Consider the following 15,183-nt stretch of genomic DNA (forward strand, 5'->3'; position numbering starts at 1 on the left):
TACCACTGACATCACTAGGTGTAAACAACATCTCTCCTTTGCTGTGTATGTGACTATGGAGCTGTTTGGTGATGTCGTCTATTATGGCCTTCATAGAAGCAACAGGAGATTGTTGCATCCATCTAGAACCCTCAGAACTACAGTGCTATGATGTCACTCACTTCCACAGGCCTTGCAGAGTGTAAACAACAACAACCCAGCTTTGTTGTGTATGTAACCATAGGGATTTGTGATGTCACCTAGAACCTTCACAGCAGCGACAGCTTTATGAGGAGCATCAGCACTGCTCTGCCTGAGCAGAACCATCACCGCCATAGGTTGTCAAATAACCCGGGTTTAACCCACACAGGTAAGTCCAATGGGGTGCAGGCATGTCCTCTATGCTTACAGCTTCCCGTGGGTGTTGGTTTGATACCGTTTGGGGACAGCCAAGGAGGCATCTGCAGGCAACAAAGGTAGGTGTGTGCTTGTGTGTGTGTTTCCTATGCAGATCCTAAGCCCAGTGTCACATGCAAGTAGGAGGAGTAAGAAGGGTTCCTGGCAAATCCGGGTTATGGATTGCATTTAAAAAGGCCCCGTGGGAGTGCAATGGGCCCCTGTCTTGCTGCTTAGCAATAATGGTATGGGTTTAGGTTCTGCTGTGTGTACTGGTGGTTGACTGCCCCCCAGCCCAGAGTGTGCATGGAAAATTGTCTGGCAGCCTCCCTGACAGCAAGCAGTGATAGTGCCCATGAAGGGCACCTTGTTGGGCCCGCCCCTTTCACGGTTATCGCTTCTCGGCCTTTTGGCTAAGATCAAGTGTAGTATCTGTTCTTATCAGTTTAATATCTGATACGTCCCCTATCTGGGGACCATATATTAAATGGATTTTTGAGAACGGGGGCCGATTTCGAAGCTTGCTTCCGTCGCCCTATGCATTGACCCGATATGGCAGTATCTTCGGGTACAGTGCACCACCCCCTTACAGGGTTAAAAAGAAAGATTCCTACTTTCATTGCTACCTGCTTGCTGGCTAGCCAGCTAGCCAGCCCTGTGGGCCTTGCTGCTGCTGCAGCCAAAAAACAAAAGGTGGTGCTGCTGCTGCTTCTGCTGCTTCTGCTTCTGCTTGTGTCTGGCCGCTGTTGGAGCGTCCAGGCACAGGACTTCTGCTGCTGCTGACTAAATGGCCTCCTTAATTGGATCATTTGAGTAGCCAGCACACCTGTGCAGGTAGGGCATGACATGATAGGCAGCTGCCTTGATAGCGGGTGGGTGCTGAATGTTCCTAATTGACAAAATAAGATTAATGCTTATGAAGAAATATAAAATCTCATCCCTTCCCCAATATCGCGCCACACCCCTACCCCTTAATTCCCTGGTTGAACTTGATGGACATATGTCTTTTTTCGACCGTACTAACTATGTAACTATGTAACATAACATGGGGGGGGGGGGGGTCTCCTGGCTGTTCACACAGGTGTGTCATTGCTGTACATTGACCATGCATTGCTTCTGTGGTATTGCAAAGGCAAAGACAAATGCTTCCAGCCATCCATTGCACTAATGGATTGGTCATCAGCTGGCTGTCTATGTCCCGCATCAATATAGACCAAAGTACAGAGGGTTAGGCTATGCTATTGTGCACCTACCTGATGCATCAGAAGGTGCGAGGCCCTTGCTAAATTCTGTGCACAGACTTTGAGATCTATACTTTAGACTGTATCTAAACCTGCTCCAACATGGACTGACATTCTGGCCTACTTTCAGCCGATGCGACTTGTCTGTCGCTGAACAGTCGCTTTTTATGTATTCAGCACCTATGTATAATGTTGTAAAAATGCTCTAGAAGCTAAAGTCGCAGAAATGTCACACATATTTGGCCTGCAACTTTCTGTGCGACAAATTCAGACAGGAAAAATCAGTATAAATCCTTAGAAAATTATCCCCCAGTGTCTCCATCTGCCGGCGGTATTGAATAAGCATTGCTGCACTGATGGGGTATGCATTAGACGAAAAAAAAGAAGAAAAAGAAGAATAATACGCCCAGAAAAGAGGCGAAAAGGAGAAAAACGTAAAAAAACGTGAAAAAAAAGTAAGAGGAAGAGAAGGGAAAAAAAGGTGGAAATGGGTTTAAAAGTGATTTCGGCGGAGAAATATATATATATATATATATATATATATATATATATATATACGCGCACACACACACATATATATAAACGTATTCTCCGTTGAGATATTGCAGCCGCTGCTGTGTCCAGGCCCAGGAGCCTTAGCACTGTGCTGTGATGTCACTCAATACCACTGACATCACTAGGTGTAAACAACATCTCTCCTTTGCTGTGTATGTGACTATGGAGCTGTTTGGTGATGTCGTCTATTATGGCCTTCATAGAAGCAACAGGAGATTGTTGCATCCATCTAGAACCCTCAGAACTACAGTGCTATGATGTCACTCACTTCCACAGGCCTTGCAGAGTGTAAACAACAACAACCCAGCTTTGTTGTGTATGTAACCATAGGGATTTGTGATGTCACCTAGAACCTTCACAGCAGCGACAGCTTTATGAGGAGCATCAGCACTGCTCTGCCTGAGCAGAACCATCACCGCCATAGGTTGTCAAATAACCCGGGTTTAACCCACACAGGTAAGTCCAATGGGGTGCAGGCATGTCCTCTATGCTTACAGCTTCCCGTGGGTGTTGGTTTGATACCGTTTGGGGACAGCCAAGGAGGCATCTGCAGGCAACAAAGGTAGGTGTGTGCTTGTGTGTGTGTTTCCTATGCAGATCCTAAGCCCAGTGTCACATGCAAGTAGGAGGAGTAAGAAGGGTTCCTGGCAAATCCGGGTTATGGATTGCATTTAAAAAGGCCCCGTGGGAGTGCAATGGGCCCCTGTCTTGCTGCTTAGCAATAATGGTATGGGTTTAGGTTCTGCTGTGTGTACTGGTGGTTGACTGCCCCCCAGCCCAGAGTGTGCATGGAAAATTGTCTGGCAGCCTCCCTGACAGCAAGCAGTGATAGTGCCCATGAAGGGCACCTTGTTGGGCCCGCCCCTTTCACGGTTATCGCTTCTCGGCCTTTTGGCTAAGATCAAGTGTAGTATCTGTTCTTATCAGTTTAATATCTGATACGTCCCCTATCTGGGGACCATATATTAAATGGATTTTTGAAAGAAACGGGGGCCGATTTCGAAGCTTGCTTCCGTCGCCCTATGCATTGACCCGATATGGCAGTATCTTCGGGTACAGTGCACCACCCCCTTACAGGGTTAAAAAGAAAGATTCCTACTTTCATTGCTACCTGCTTGCTGGCTAGCCAGCTAGCCAGCCCTGTGGGCCTTGCTGCTGCTGCTGCAGCCAAAAAACAAAAGGTGGTGCTGCTGCTGCTTCTGCTGCTTCTGCTTCTGCTTGTGTCTGGCCGCTGTTGGAGCGTCCAGGCACAGGACTTCTGCTGCTGCTGACTAAATGGCCTCCTTAATTGGATCATTTGAGTAGCCAGCACACCTGTGCAGGTAGGGCATGACATGATAGGCAGCTGCCTTGATAGCGGGTGGGTGCTGAATGTTCCTAATTGACAAAATAAGATTAATGCTTATGAAGAAATATAAAATCTCATCCCTTCCCCAATATCGCGCCACACCCCTACCCCTTAATTCCCTGGTTGAACTTGATGGACATATGTCTTTTTTCGACCGTACTAACTATGTAACTATGTAACATAACATGGGGGGGGGGGGGGGGTCTCCTGGCTGTTCACACAGGTGTGTCATTGCTGTACATTGACCATGCATTGCTTCTGTGGTATTGCAAAGGCAAAGACAAATGCTTCCAGCCATCCATTGCACTAATGGATTGGTCATCAGCTGGCTGTCTATGTCCCGCATCAATATAGACCAAAGTACAGAGGGTTAGGCTATGCTATTGTGCACCTACCTGATGCATCAGAAGGTGCGAGGCCCTTGCTAAATTCTGTGCACAGACTTTGAGATCTATACTTTAGACTGTATCTAAACCTGCTCCAACATGGACTGACATTCTGGCCTACTTTCAGCCGATGCGACTTGTCTGTCGCTGAACAGTCGCTTTTTATGTATTCAGCACCTATGTATAATGTTGTAAAAATGCTCTAGAAGCTAAAGTCGCAGAAATGTCACACATATTTGGCCTGCAACTTTCTGTGCGACAAATTCAGACAGGAAAAATCAGTATAAATCCTTAGAAAATTATCCCCCAGTGTCTCCATCTGCTGGCGGTATTGAATAAGCATTGCTGCACTGATGGGGTATGCATTAGACGAAAAAAAAGAAGAAAAAGAAGAATAATACGCCCAGAAAAGAGGCGAAAAGGAGAAAAACGTAAAAAAACGTGAAAAAAAAGTAAGAGGAAGAGAAGGGAAAAAAAGGTGGAAATGGGTTTAAAAGTGATTTTGGCGGAGAAATATATATATATATATATATATATATATATATATATATATATATACGCGCACACACACACATATATATAAACGTATTCTCCGTTGAGATATTGCAGCCGCTGCTGTGTCCAGGCCCAGGAGCCTTAGCACTGTGCTGTGATGTCACTCAATACCACTGACATCACTAGGTGTAAACAACAGCTCTCCTTTGCTGTGTATGTGACTATGGAGCTGTTTGGTGATGTCGTCTATTATGGCCTTCATAGAAGCAACAGGAGATTGTTGCATCCATCTAGAACCCTCAGAACTACAGTGCTATGATGTCACTCACTTCCACAGGCCTTGCAGAGTGTAAACAACAACAACCCAGCTTTGTTGTGTATGTAACCATAGGGATTTGTGATGTCACCTAGAACCTTCACAGCAGCGACAGCTTTATGAGGAGCATCAGCACTGCTCTGCCTGAGCAGAACCATCACCGCCATAGGTTGTCAAATAACCCGGGTTTAACCCACACAGGTAAGTCCAATGGGGTGCAGGCATGTCCTCTATGCTTACAGCTTCCCGTGGGTGTTGGTTTGATACCGTTTGGGGACAGCCAAGGAGGCATCTGCAGGCAACAAAGGTAGGTGTGTGCTTGTGTGTGTGTTTCCTATGCAGATCCTAAGCCCAGTGTCACATGCAAGTAGGAGGAGTAAGAAGGGTTCCTGGCAAATCCGGGTTATGGATTGCATTTAAAAAGGCCCCGTGGGAGTGCAATGGGCCCCTGTCTTGCTGCTTAGCAATAATGGTATGGGTTTAGGTTCTGCTGTGTGTACTGGTGGTTGACTGCCCCCCAGCCCAGAGTGTGCATGGAAAATTGTCTGGCAGCCTCCCTGACAGCAAGCAGTGATAGTGCCCATGAAGGGCACCTTGTTGGGCCCGCCCCTTTCACGGTTATCGCTTCTCGGCCTTTTGGCTAAGATCAAGTGTAGTATCTGTTCTTATCAGTTTAATATCTGATACGTCCCCTATCTGGGGACCATATATTAAATGGATTTTTGAGAACGGGGGCCGATTTCGAAGCTTGCTTCCGTCGCCCTATGCATTGACCCGATATGGCAGTATCTTCGGGTACAGTGCACCACCCCCTTACAGGGTTAAAAAGAAAGATTCCTACTTTCATTGCTACCTGCTTGCTGGCTAGCCAGCTAGCCAGCCCTGTGGGCCTTGCTGCTGCTGCAGCCAAAAAACAAAAGGTGGTGCTGCTGCTGCTTCTGCTGCTTCTGCTTCTGCTTGTGTCTGGCCGCTGTTGGAGCGTCCAGGCACAGGACTTCTGCTGCTGCTGACTAAATGGCCTCCTTAATTGGATCATTTGAGTAGCCAGCACACCTGTGCAGGTAGGGCATGACATGATAGGCAGCTGCCTTGATAGCGGGTGGGTGCTGAATGTTCCTAATTGACAAAATAAGATTAATGCTTATGAAGAAATATAAAATCTCATCCCTTCCCCAATATCGCGCCACACCCCTACCCCTTAATTCCCTGGTTGAACTTGATGGACATATGTCTTTTGACCGTACTAACTATGTAACTATGTAACATAACATGGGGGGGGGGGGTCTCCTGGCTGTTCACACAGGTGTGTCATTGCTGTACATTGACCATGCATTGCTTCTGTGGTATTGCAAAGGCAAAGACAAATGCTTCCAGCCATCCATTGCACTAATGGATTGGTCATCAGCTGGCTGTCTATGTCCCGCATCAATATAGACCAAAGTACAGAGGGTTAGGCTATGCTATTGTGCACCTACCTGATGCATCAGAAGGTGCGAGGCCCTTGCTAAATTCTGTGCACAGACTTTGAGATCTATACTTTAGACTGTATCTAAACCTGCTCCAACATGGACTGACATTCTGGCCTACTTTCAGCCGATGCGACTTGTCTGTCGCTGAACAGTCGCTTTTTATGTATTCAGCACCTATGTATAATGTTGTAAAAATGCTCTAGAAGCTAAAGTCGCAGAAATGTCACACATATTTGGCCTGCAACTTTCTGTGCGACAAATTCAGACAGGAAAAATCAGTATAAATCCTTAGAAAATTATCCCCCAGTGTCTCCATCTGCTGGCGGTATTGAATAAGCATTGCTGCACTGATGGGGTATGCATTAGACGAAAAAAAAGAAGAAAAAGAAGAATAATACGCCCAGAAAAGAGGCGAAAAGGAGAAAAACGTAAAAAAACGTGAAAAAAAAGTAAGAGGAAGAGAAGGGAAAAAAAGGTGGAAATGGGTTTAAAAGTGATTTCGGCGGAGAAATATATATATATATATATATATATATATATATATATATATATATACGCGCACACACACACATATATATAAACGTATTCTCCGTTGAGATATTGCAGCCGCTGCTGTGTCCAGGCCCAGGAGCCTTAGCACTGTGCTGTGATGTCACTCAATACCACTGACATCACTAGGTGTAAACAACATCTCTCCTTTGCTGTGTATGTGACTATGGAGCTGTTTGGTGATGTCGTCTATTATGGCCTTCATAGAAGCAACAGGAGATTGTTGCATCCATCTAGAACCCTCAGAACTACAGTGCTATGATGTCACTCACTTCCACAGGCCTTGCAGAGTGTAAACAACAACAACCCAGCTTTGTTGTGTATGTAACCATAGGGATTTGTGATGTCACCTAGAACCTTCACAGCAGCGACAGCTTTATGAGGAGCATCAGCACTGCTCTGCCTGAGCAGAACCATCACCGCCATAGGTTGTCAAATAACCCGGGTTTAACCCACACAGGTAAGTCCAATGGGGTGCAGGCATGTCCTCTATGCTTACAGCTTCCCGTGGGTGTTGGTTTGATACCGTTTGGGGACAGCCAAGGAGGCATCTGCAGGCAACAAAGGTAGGTGTGTGCTTGTGTGTGTGTTTCCTATGCAGATCCTAAGCCCAGTGTCACATGCAAGTAGGAGGAGTAAGAAGGGTTCCTGGCAAATCCGGGTTATGGATTGCATTTAAAAAGGCCCCGTGGGAGTGCAATGGGCCCCTGTCTTGCTGCTTAGCAATAATGGTATGGGTTTAGGTTCTGCTGTGTGTACTGGTGGTTGACTGCCCCCCAGCCCAGAGTGTGCATGGAAAATTGTCTGGCAGCCTCCCTGACAGCAAGCAGTGATAGTGCCCATGAAGGGCACCTTGTTGGGCCCGCCCCTTTCACGGTTATCGCTTCTCGGCCTTTTGGCTAAGATCAAGTGTAGTATCTGTTCTTATCAGTTTAATATCTGATACGTCCCCTATCTGGGGACCATATATTAAATGGATTTTTGAGAACGGGGGCCGATTTCGAAGCTTGCTTCCGTCGCCCTATGCATTGACCCGATATGGCAGTATCTTCGGGTACAGTGCACCACCCCCTTACAGGGTTAAAAAGAAAGATTCCTACTTTCATTGCTACCTGCTTGCTGGCTAGCCAGCTAGCCAGCCCTGTGGGCCTTGCTGCTGCTGCAGCCAAAAAACAAAAGGTGGTGCTGCTGCTGCTTCTGCTGCTTCTGCTTCTGCTTGTGTCTGGCCGCTGTTGGAGCGTCCAGGCACAGGACTTCTGCTGCTGCTGACTAAATGGCCTCCTTAATTGGATCATTTGAGTAGCCAGCACACCTGTGCAGGTAGGGCATGACATGATAGGCAGCTGCCTTGATAGCGGGTGGGTGCTGAATGTTCCTAATTGACAAAATAAGATTAATGCTTATGAAGAAATATAAAATCTCATCCCTTCCCCAATATCGCGCCACACCCCTACCCCTTAATTCCCTGGTTGAACTTGATGGACATATGTCTTTTTTCGACCGTACTAACTATGTAACTATGTAACATAACATGGGGGGGGGGGGGGGTCTCCTGGCTGTTCACACAGGTGTGTCATTGCTGTACATTGACCATGCATTGCTTCTGTGGTATTGCAAAGGCAAAGACAAATGCTTCCAGCCATCCATTGCACTAATGGATTGGTCATCAGCTGGCTGTCTATGTCCCGCATCAATATAGACCAAAGTACAGAGGGTTAGGCTATGCTATTGTGCACCTACCTGATGCATCAGAAGGTGCGAGGCCCTTGCTAAATTCTGTGCACAGACTTTGAGATCTATACTTTAGACTGTATCTAAACCTGCTCCAACATGGACTGACATTCTGGCCTACTTTCAGCCGATGCGACTTGTCTGTCGCTGAACAGTCGCTTTTTATGTATTCAGCACCTATGTATAATGTTGTAAAAATGCTCTAGAAGCTAAAGTCGCAGAAATGTCACACATATTTGGCCTGCAACTTTCTGTGCGACAAATTCAGACAGGAAAAATCAGTATAAATCCTTAGAAAATTATCCCCCAGTGTCTCCATCTGCTGGCGGTATTGAATAAGCATTGCTGCACTGATGGGGTATGCATTAGACGAAAAAAAAGAAGAAAAAGAAGAATAATACGCCCAGAAAAGAGGCGAAAAGGAGAAAAACGTAAAAAAACGTGAAAAAAAAGTAAGAGGAAGAGAAGGGAAAAAAAGGTGGAAATGGGTTTAAAAGTGATTTTGGCGGAGAAATATATATATATATATATATATATATATATATATATATATATATATATATACGCGCACACACACACATATATATAAACGTATTCTCCGTTGAGATATTGCAGCCGCTGCTGTGTCCAGGCCCAGGAGCCTTAGCACTGTGCTGTGATGTCACTCAATACCACTGACATCACTAGGTGTAAACAACATCTCTCCTTTGCTGTGTATGTGACTATGGAGCTGTTTGGTGATGTCGTCTATTATGGCCTTCATAGAAGCAACAGGAGATTGTTGCATCCATCTAGAACCCTCAGAACTACAGTGCTATGATGTCACTCACTTCCACAGGCCTTGCAGAGTGTAAACAACAACAACCCAGCTTTGTTGTGTATGTAACCATAGGGATTTGTGATGTCACCTAGAACCTTCACAGCAGCGACAGCTTTATGAGGAGCATCAGCACTGCTCTGCCTGAGCAGAACCATCACCGCCATAGGTTGTCAAATAACCCGGGTTTAACCCACACAGGTAAGTCCAATGGGGTGCAGGCATGTCCTCTATGCTTACAGCTTCCCGTGGGTGTTGGTTTGATACCGTTTGGGGACAGCCAAGGAGGCATCTGCAGGCAACAAAGGTAGGTGTGTGCTTGTGTGTGTGTTTCCTATGCAGATCCTAAGCCCAGTGTCACATGCAAGTAGGAGGAGTAAGAAGGGTTCCTGGCAAATCCGGGTTATGGATTGCATTTAAAAAGGCCCCGTGGGAGTGCAATGGGCCCCTGTCTTGCTGCTTAGCAATAATGGTATGGGTTTAGGTTCTGCTGTGTGTACTGGTGGTTGACTGCCCCCCAGCCCAGAGTGTGCATGGAAAATTGTCTGGCAGCCTCCCTGACAGCAAGCAGTGATAGTGCCCATGAAGGGCACCTTGTTGGGCCCGCCCCTTTCACGGTTATCGCTTCTCGGCCTTTTGGCTAAGATCAAGTGTAGTATCTGTTCTTATCAGTTTAATATCTGATACGTCCCCTATCTGGGGACCATTTATTAAATGGATTTTTGAGAACGGGGGCCGATTTCGAAGCTTGCTTCCGTCGCCCTATGCATTGACCCGATATGGCAGTATCTTCGGGTACAGTGCACCACCCCCTTACAGGGTTAAAAAGAAAGATTCCTACTTTCATTGCTACCTGCTTGCTGGCTAGCCAGCTAGCCAGCCCTGTGGGCCTTGCTGCTGCTGCAGCCAAAAAACAAAAGGTGGTGCTGCTGCTGCTTCTGCTGCTTCTGCTTCTGCTTGTGTCTGGCCGCTGTTGGAGCGTCCAGGCACAGGACTTCTGCTGCTGCTGACTAAATGGCCTCCTTAATTGGATCATTTGAGTAGCCAGCACACCTGTGCAGGTAGGGCATGACATGATAGGCAGCTGCCTTGATAGCGGGTGGGTGCTGAATGTTCCTAATTGACAAAATAAGATTAATGCTTATGAAGAAATATAAAATCTCATCCCTTCCCCAATATCGCGCCACACCCCTACCCCTTAATTCCCTGGTTGAACTTGATGGACATATGTCTTTTTTCGACCGTACTAACTATGTAACTATGTAACATAACATGGGGGGGGGGGGGGGGTCTCCTGGCTGTTCACACAGGTGTGTCATTGCTGTACATTGACCATGCATTGCTTCTGTGGTATTGCAAAGGCAAAGACAAATGCTTCCAGCCATCCATTGCACTAATGGATTGGTCATCAGCTGGCTGTCTATGTCCCGCATCAATATAGACCAAAGTACAGAGGGTTAGGCTATGCTATTGTGCACCTACCTGATGCATCAGAAGGTGCGAGGCCCTTGCTAAATTCTGTGCACAGACTTTGAGATCTATACTTTAGACTGTATCTAAACCTGCTCCAACATGGACTGACATTCTGGCCTACTTTCAGCCGATGCGACTTGTCTGTCGCTGAACAGTCACTTTTTATGTATTCAGCACCTATGTATAATGTTGTAAAAATGCTCTAGAAGCTAAAGTCGCAGAAATGTCACACATATTTGGCCTGCAACTTTCTGTGCGACAAATTCAGACAGGAAAAATCAGTATAAATCCTTAGAAAATTATCCCCCAGTGTCTCCATCTGCTGGCGGTATTGAATAAGCATTGCTGCACTGATGGGGTATGCATTAGACGAAAAAAAAGAAGAAAAAGAAGAATAATACGCCCAGAAAAGAGGCGAAAAGGAGAAAAACGTAAAAAAACGTGAAAAAAAAGTAAGAGGAAGAGAAGGGAAAAAAAGGTGGAAATGGGTTTAAAAGTGATTTCGGCGGAGATATATATATATATATATATATATATATATATATATATATATATATATACGCGCACACACACACATATATATAAACGTATTCTCCGTTGAGATATTGCAGCCGCTGCTGTGTCCAGGCCCAGGAGCCTTAGCACTGTGCTGTGATGTCACTCAATACCACTGACATCACTAGGTGTAAACAACATCTCTCCTTTGCTGTGTATGTGACTATGGAGCTGTTTGGTGATGTCGTCTATTATGGCCTTCATAGAAGCAACAGGAGATTGTTGCATCCATCTAGAACCCTCAGAACTACAGTGCTATGATGTCACTCACTTCCACAGGCCTTGCAGAGTGTAAACAACAACAACCCAGCTTTGTTGTGTATGTAACCATAGGGATTTGTGATGTCACCTAGAACCTTCACAGCAGCGACAGCTTTATGAGGAGCATCAGCACTGCTCTGCCTGAGCAGAACCATCACCGCCATAGGTTGTCAAATAACCCGGGTTTAACCCACACAGGTAAGTCCAATGGGGTGCAGGCATGTCCTCTATGCTTACAGCTTCCCGTGGGTGTTGGTTTGATACCGTTTGGGGACAGCCAAGGAGGCATCTGCAGGCAACAAAGGTAGGTGTGTGCTTGTGTGTGTGTTTCCTATGCAGATCCTAAGCCCAGTGTCACATGCAAGTAGGAGGAGTAAGAAGGGTTCCTGGCAAATCCGGGTTATGGATTGCATTTAAAAAGGCCCCGTGGGAGTGCAATGGGCCCCTGTCTTGCTGCTTAGCAATAATGGTATGGGTTTAGGTTCTGCTGTGTGTACTGGTGGTTGACTGCCCCCCAGCCCAGAGTGTGCATGGAAAATTGTCTGGCAGCCTCCCTGACAGCAAGCAGTGATAGTGCCCATGAAGGGCACCTTGTTGGGCCCGCCCCTTTCACGGTTATCGCTTCTCGGCCTTTTGGCTAAGATCAAGTGTAGTATCTGTTCTTATCAGTTTAATATCTGATACGTCCCCTATCTGGGGACCATATATTAAATGGATTTTTGAGAACGGGGGCCGATTTCGAAGCTTGCTTCCGTCGCCCTATGCATTGACCCGATATGGCAGTATCTTCGGGTACAGTGCACCACCCCCTTACAGGGTTAAAAAGAAAGATTCCTACTTTCATTGCTACCTGCTTGCTGGCTAGCCAGCTAGCCAGCCCTGTGGGCCTTGCTGCTGCTGCAGCCAAAAAACAAAAGGTGGTGCTGCTGCTGCTTCTGCTGCTTCTGCTTCTGCTTGTGTCTGGCCGCTGTTGGAGCGTCCAGGCACAGGACTTCTGCTGCTGCTGACTAAATGGCCTCCTTAATTGGATCATTTGAGTAGCCAGCACACCTGTGCAGGTAGGGCATGACATGATAGGCAGCTGCCTTGATAGCGGGTGGGTGCTGAATGTTCCTAATTGACAAAATAAGATTAATGCTTATGAAGAAATATAAAATCTCATCCCTTCCCCAATATCGCGCCACACCCCTACCCCTTAATTCCCTGGTTGAACTTGATGGACATATGTCTTTTTTCGACCGTACTAACTATGTAACTATGTAACATAACATGGGGGGGGGGGGGGGTCTCCTGGCTGTTCACACAGGTGTGTCATTGCTGTACATTGACCATGCATTGCTTCTGTGGTATTGCAAAGGCAAAGACAAATGCTTCCAGCCATCCATTGCACTAATGGATTGGTCATCAGCTGGCTGTCTATGTCCCGCATCAATATAGACCAAAGTACAGAGGGTTAGGCTATGCTATTGTGCACCTACCTGATGCATCAGAAGGTGCGAGGCCCTTGCTAAATTCTGTGCACAGACTTTGAGATCTATACTTTAGACTGTATCTAAACCTGCTCCAACATGGACTGACATTCTGGCCTACTTTCAGCCGATGCGACTTGTCTGTCGCTGAACAGTCGCTTTTTATGTATTCAGCACCTATGTATAATGTTGTAAAAATGCTCTAGAAGCTAAAGTCGCAGAAATGTCACACATATTTGGCCTGCAACTTTCTGTGCGACAAATTCAGACAGGAAAAATCAGTATAAATCCTTAGAAAATTATCCCCCAGTGTCTCCATCTGCTGGCGGTATTGAATAAGCATTGCTGCACTGATGGGGTATGCATTAGACGAAAAAAAAGAAGAAAAAGAAGAATAATACGCCCAGAAAAGAGGCGAAAAGGAGAAAAACGTAAAAAAACGTGAAAAAAAAGTAAGAGGAAGAGAAGGGAAAAAAAGGTGGAAATGGGTTTAAAAGTGATTTCGGCGGAGAAATATATATATATATATATATATATATATATATATATACGCGCACACACACACATATATATAAACGTATTCTCCGTTGAGATATTGCAGCCGCTGCTGTGTCCAGGCCCAGGAGCCTTAGCACTGTGCTGTGATGTCACTCAATACCACTGACATCACTAGGTGTAAACAACATCTCTCCTTTGCTGTGTATGTGACTATGGAGCTGTTTGGTGATGTCGTCTATTATGGCCTTCATAGAAGCAACAGGAGATTGTTGCATCCATCTAGAACCCTCAGAACTACAGTGCTATGATGTCACTCACTTCCACAGGCCTTGCAGAGTGTAAACAACAACAACCCAGCTTTGTTGTGTATGTAACCATAGGGATTTGTGATGTCACCTAGAACCTTCACAGCAGCGACAGCTTTATGAGGAGCATCAGCACTGCTCTGCCTGAGCAGAACCATCACCGCCATAGGTTGTCAAATAACCCGGGTTTAACCCACACAGGTAAGTCCAATGGGGTGCAGGCATGTCCTCTATGCTTACAGCTTCCCGTGGGTGTTGGTTTGATACCGTTTGGGGACAGCCAAGGAGGCATCTGCAGGCAACAAAGGTAGGTGTGTGCTTGTGTGTGTGTTTCCTATGCAGATCCTAAGCCCAGTGTCACATGCAAGTAGGAGGAGTAAGAAGGGTTCCTGGCAAATCCGGGTTATGGATTGCATTTAAAAAGGCCCCGTGGGAGTGCAATGGGCCCCTGTCTTGCTGCTTAGCAATAATGGTATGGGTTTAGGTTCTGCTGTGTGTACTGGTGGTTGACTGCCCCCCAGCCCAGAGTGTGCATGGAAAATTGTCTGGCAGCCTCCCTGACAGCAAGCAGTGATAGTGCCCATGAAGGGCACCTTGTTGGGCCCGCCCCTTTCACGGTTATCGCTTCTCGGCCTTTTGGCTAAGATCAAGTGTAGTATCTGTTCTTATCAGTTTAATATCTGATACGTCCCCTATCTGGGGACCATATATTAAATGGATTTTTGAGAACGGGGGCCGATTTCGAAGCTTGCTTCCGTTGCCCTATGCATTGACCCGATATGGCAGTATCTTCGGGTACAGTGCACCACCCCCTTACAGGGTTAAAAAGAAAGATTCCTACTTTCATTGCTACCTGCTTGCTGGCTAGCCAGCTAGCCAGCCCTGTGGGCCTTGCTGCTGCTGCAGCCAAAAAACAAAAGGTGGTGCTGCTGCTGCTTCTGCTGCTTCTGCTTCTGCTTGTGTCTGGCCGCTGTTGGAGCGTCCAGGCACAGGACTTCTGCTGCTGCTGACTAAATGGCCTCCTTAATTGGATCATTTGAGTAGACAGCACACCTGTGCAGGTAGGGCATGACATGATAGGCAGCTGCCTTGATAGCGGGTGGGTGCTGAATGTTCCTAATTGACAAAATAAGATTAATGCTTATGAAGAAATATAAAATCTCATCCCTTCCCCAATATCGCGCCACACCCCTACCCCTTAATTCCCTGGTTGAACTTGATGGACATATGTCTTTTTTCGACCGTACTAACTATGTAACTATGTAACATAACATGGGGGGGGGGGTCTCCTGGCTGTTCACACAGGTGTGTCATTGCTGTACATTGACCATGCATTGCTT

At 46.3% G+C, this 15,183-nt stretch overlaps 7 non-coding genes across 7 annotated transcripts; all 7 read left to right on the forward strand.

The window, feature by feature from the left end:
- Positions 1-768: 768 nt before the first annotated feature.
- On the forward strand, positions 769-959 carry LOC130320716 (U2 spliceosomal RNA). Its single transcript, XR_008866571.1, has one exon. It is a non-coding gene; the product is annotated as a U2 spliceosomal RNA (small nuclear RNA).
- Positions 960-3,046: 2,087 nt separating this feature from the next.
- Positions 3,047-3,240, forward strand: LOC130320794 (U2 spliceosomal RNA). The gene has a single exon (XR_008866641.1). It is a non-coding gene; the product is annotated as a U2 spliceosomal RNA (small nuclear RNA).
- A 2,096-nt stretch (positions 3,241-5,336) lies between these two features.
- LOC130320717 (U2 spliceosomal RNA) lies at positions 5,337-5,527 on the forward strand. The gene has a single exon (XR_008866572.1). It is a non-coding gene; the product is annotated as a U2 spliceosomal RNA (small nuclear RNA).
- A 2,086-nt stretch (positions 5,528-7,613) lies between these two features.
- On the forward strand, positions 7,614-7,804 carry LOC130320718 (U2 spliceosomal RNA). Its single transcript, XR_008866573.1, has one exon. It is a non-coding gene; the product is annotated as a U2 spliceosomal RNA (small nuclear RNA).
- A 2,098-nt stretch (positions 7,805-9,902) lies between these two features.
- Positions 9,903-10,093, forward strand: LOC130320790 (U2 spliceosomal RNA). The gene has a single exon (XR_008866638.1). It is a non-coding gene; the product is annotated as a U2 spliceosomal RNA (small nuclear RNA).
- A 2,095-nt stretch (positions 10,094-12,188) lies between these two features.
- Positions 12,189-12,379, forward strand: LOC130320719 (U2 spliceosomal RNA). Its single transcript, XR_008866574.1, has one exon. It is a non-coding gene; the product is annotated as a U2 spliceosomal RNA (small nuclear RNA).
- Positions 12,380-14,463: 2,084 nt separating this feature from the next.
- On the forward strand, positions 14,464-14,654 carry LOC130320788 (U2 spliceosomal RNA). The gene has a single exon (XR_008866636.1). It is a non-coding gene; the product is annotated as a U2 spliceosomal RNA (small nuclear RNA).
- The last annotated feature ends 529 nt before the right edge of the window (positions 14,655-15,183 follow it).

This window comes from Hyla sarda, unplaced genomic scaffold (assembly GCF_029499605.1).
Source record: "Hyla sarda isolate aHylSar1 unplaced genomic scaffold, aHylSar1.hap1 scaffold_222, whole genome shotgun sequence".
In the NCBI taxonomy this organism is placed as follows: domain Eukaryota; kingdom Metazoa; phylum Chordata; class Amphibia; order Anura; family Hylidae; genus Hyla; species Hyla sarda.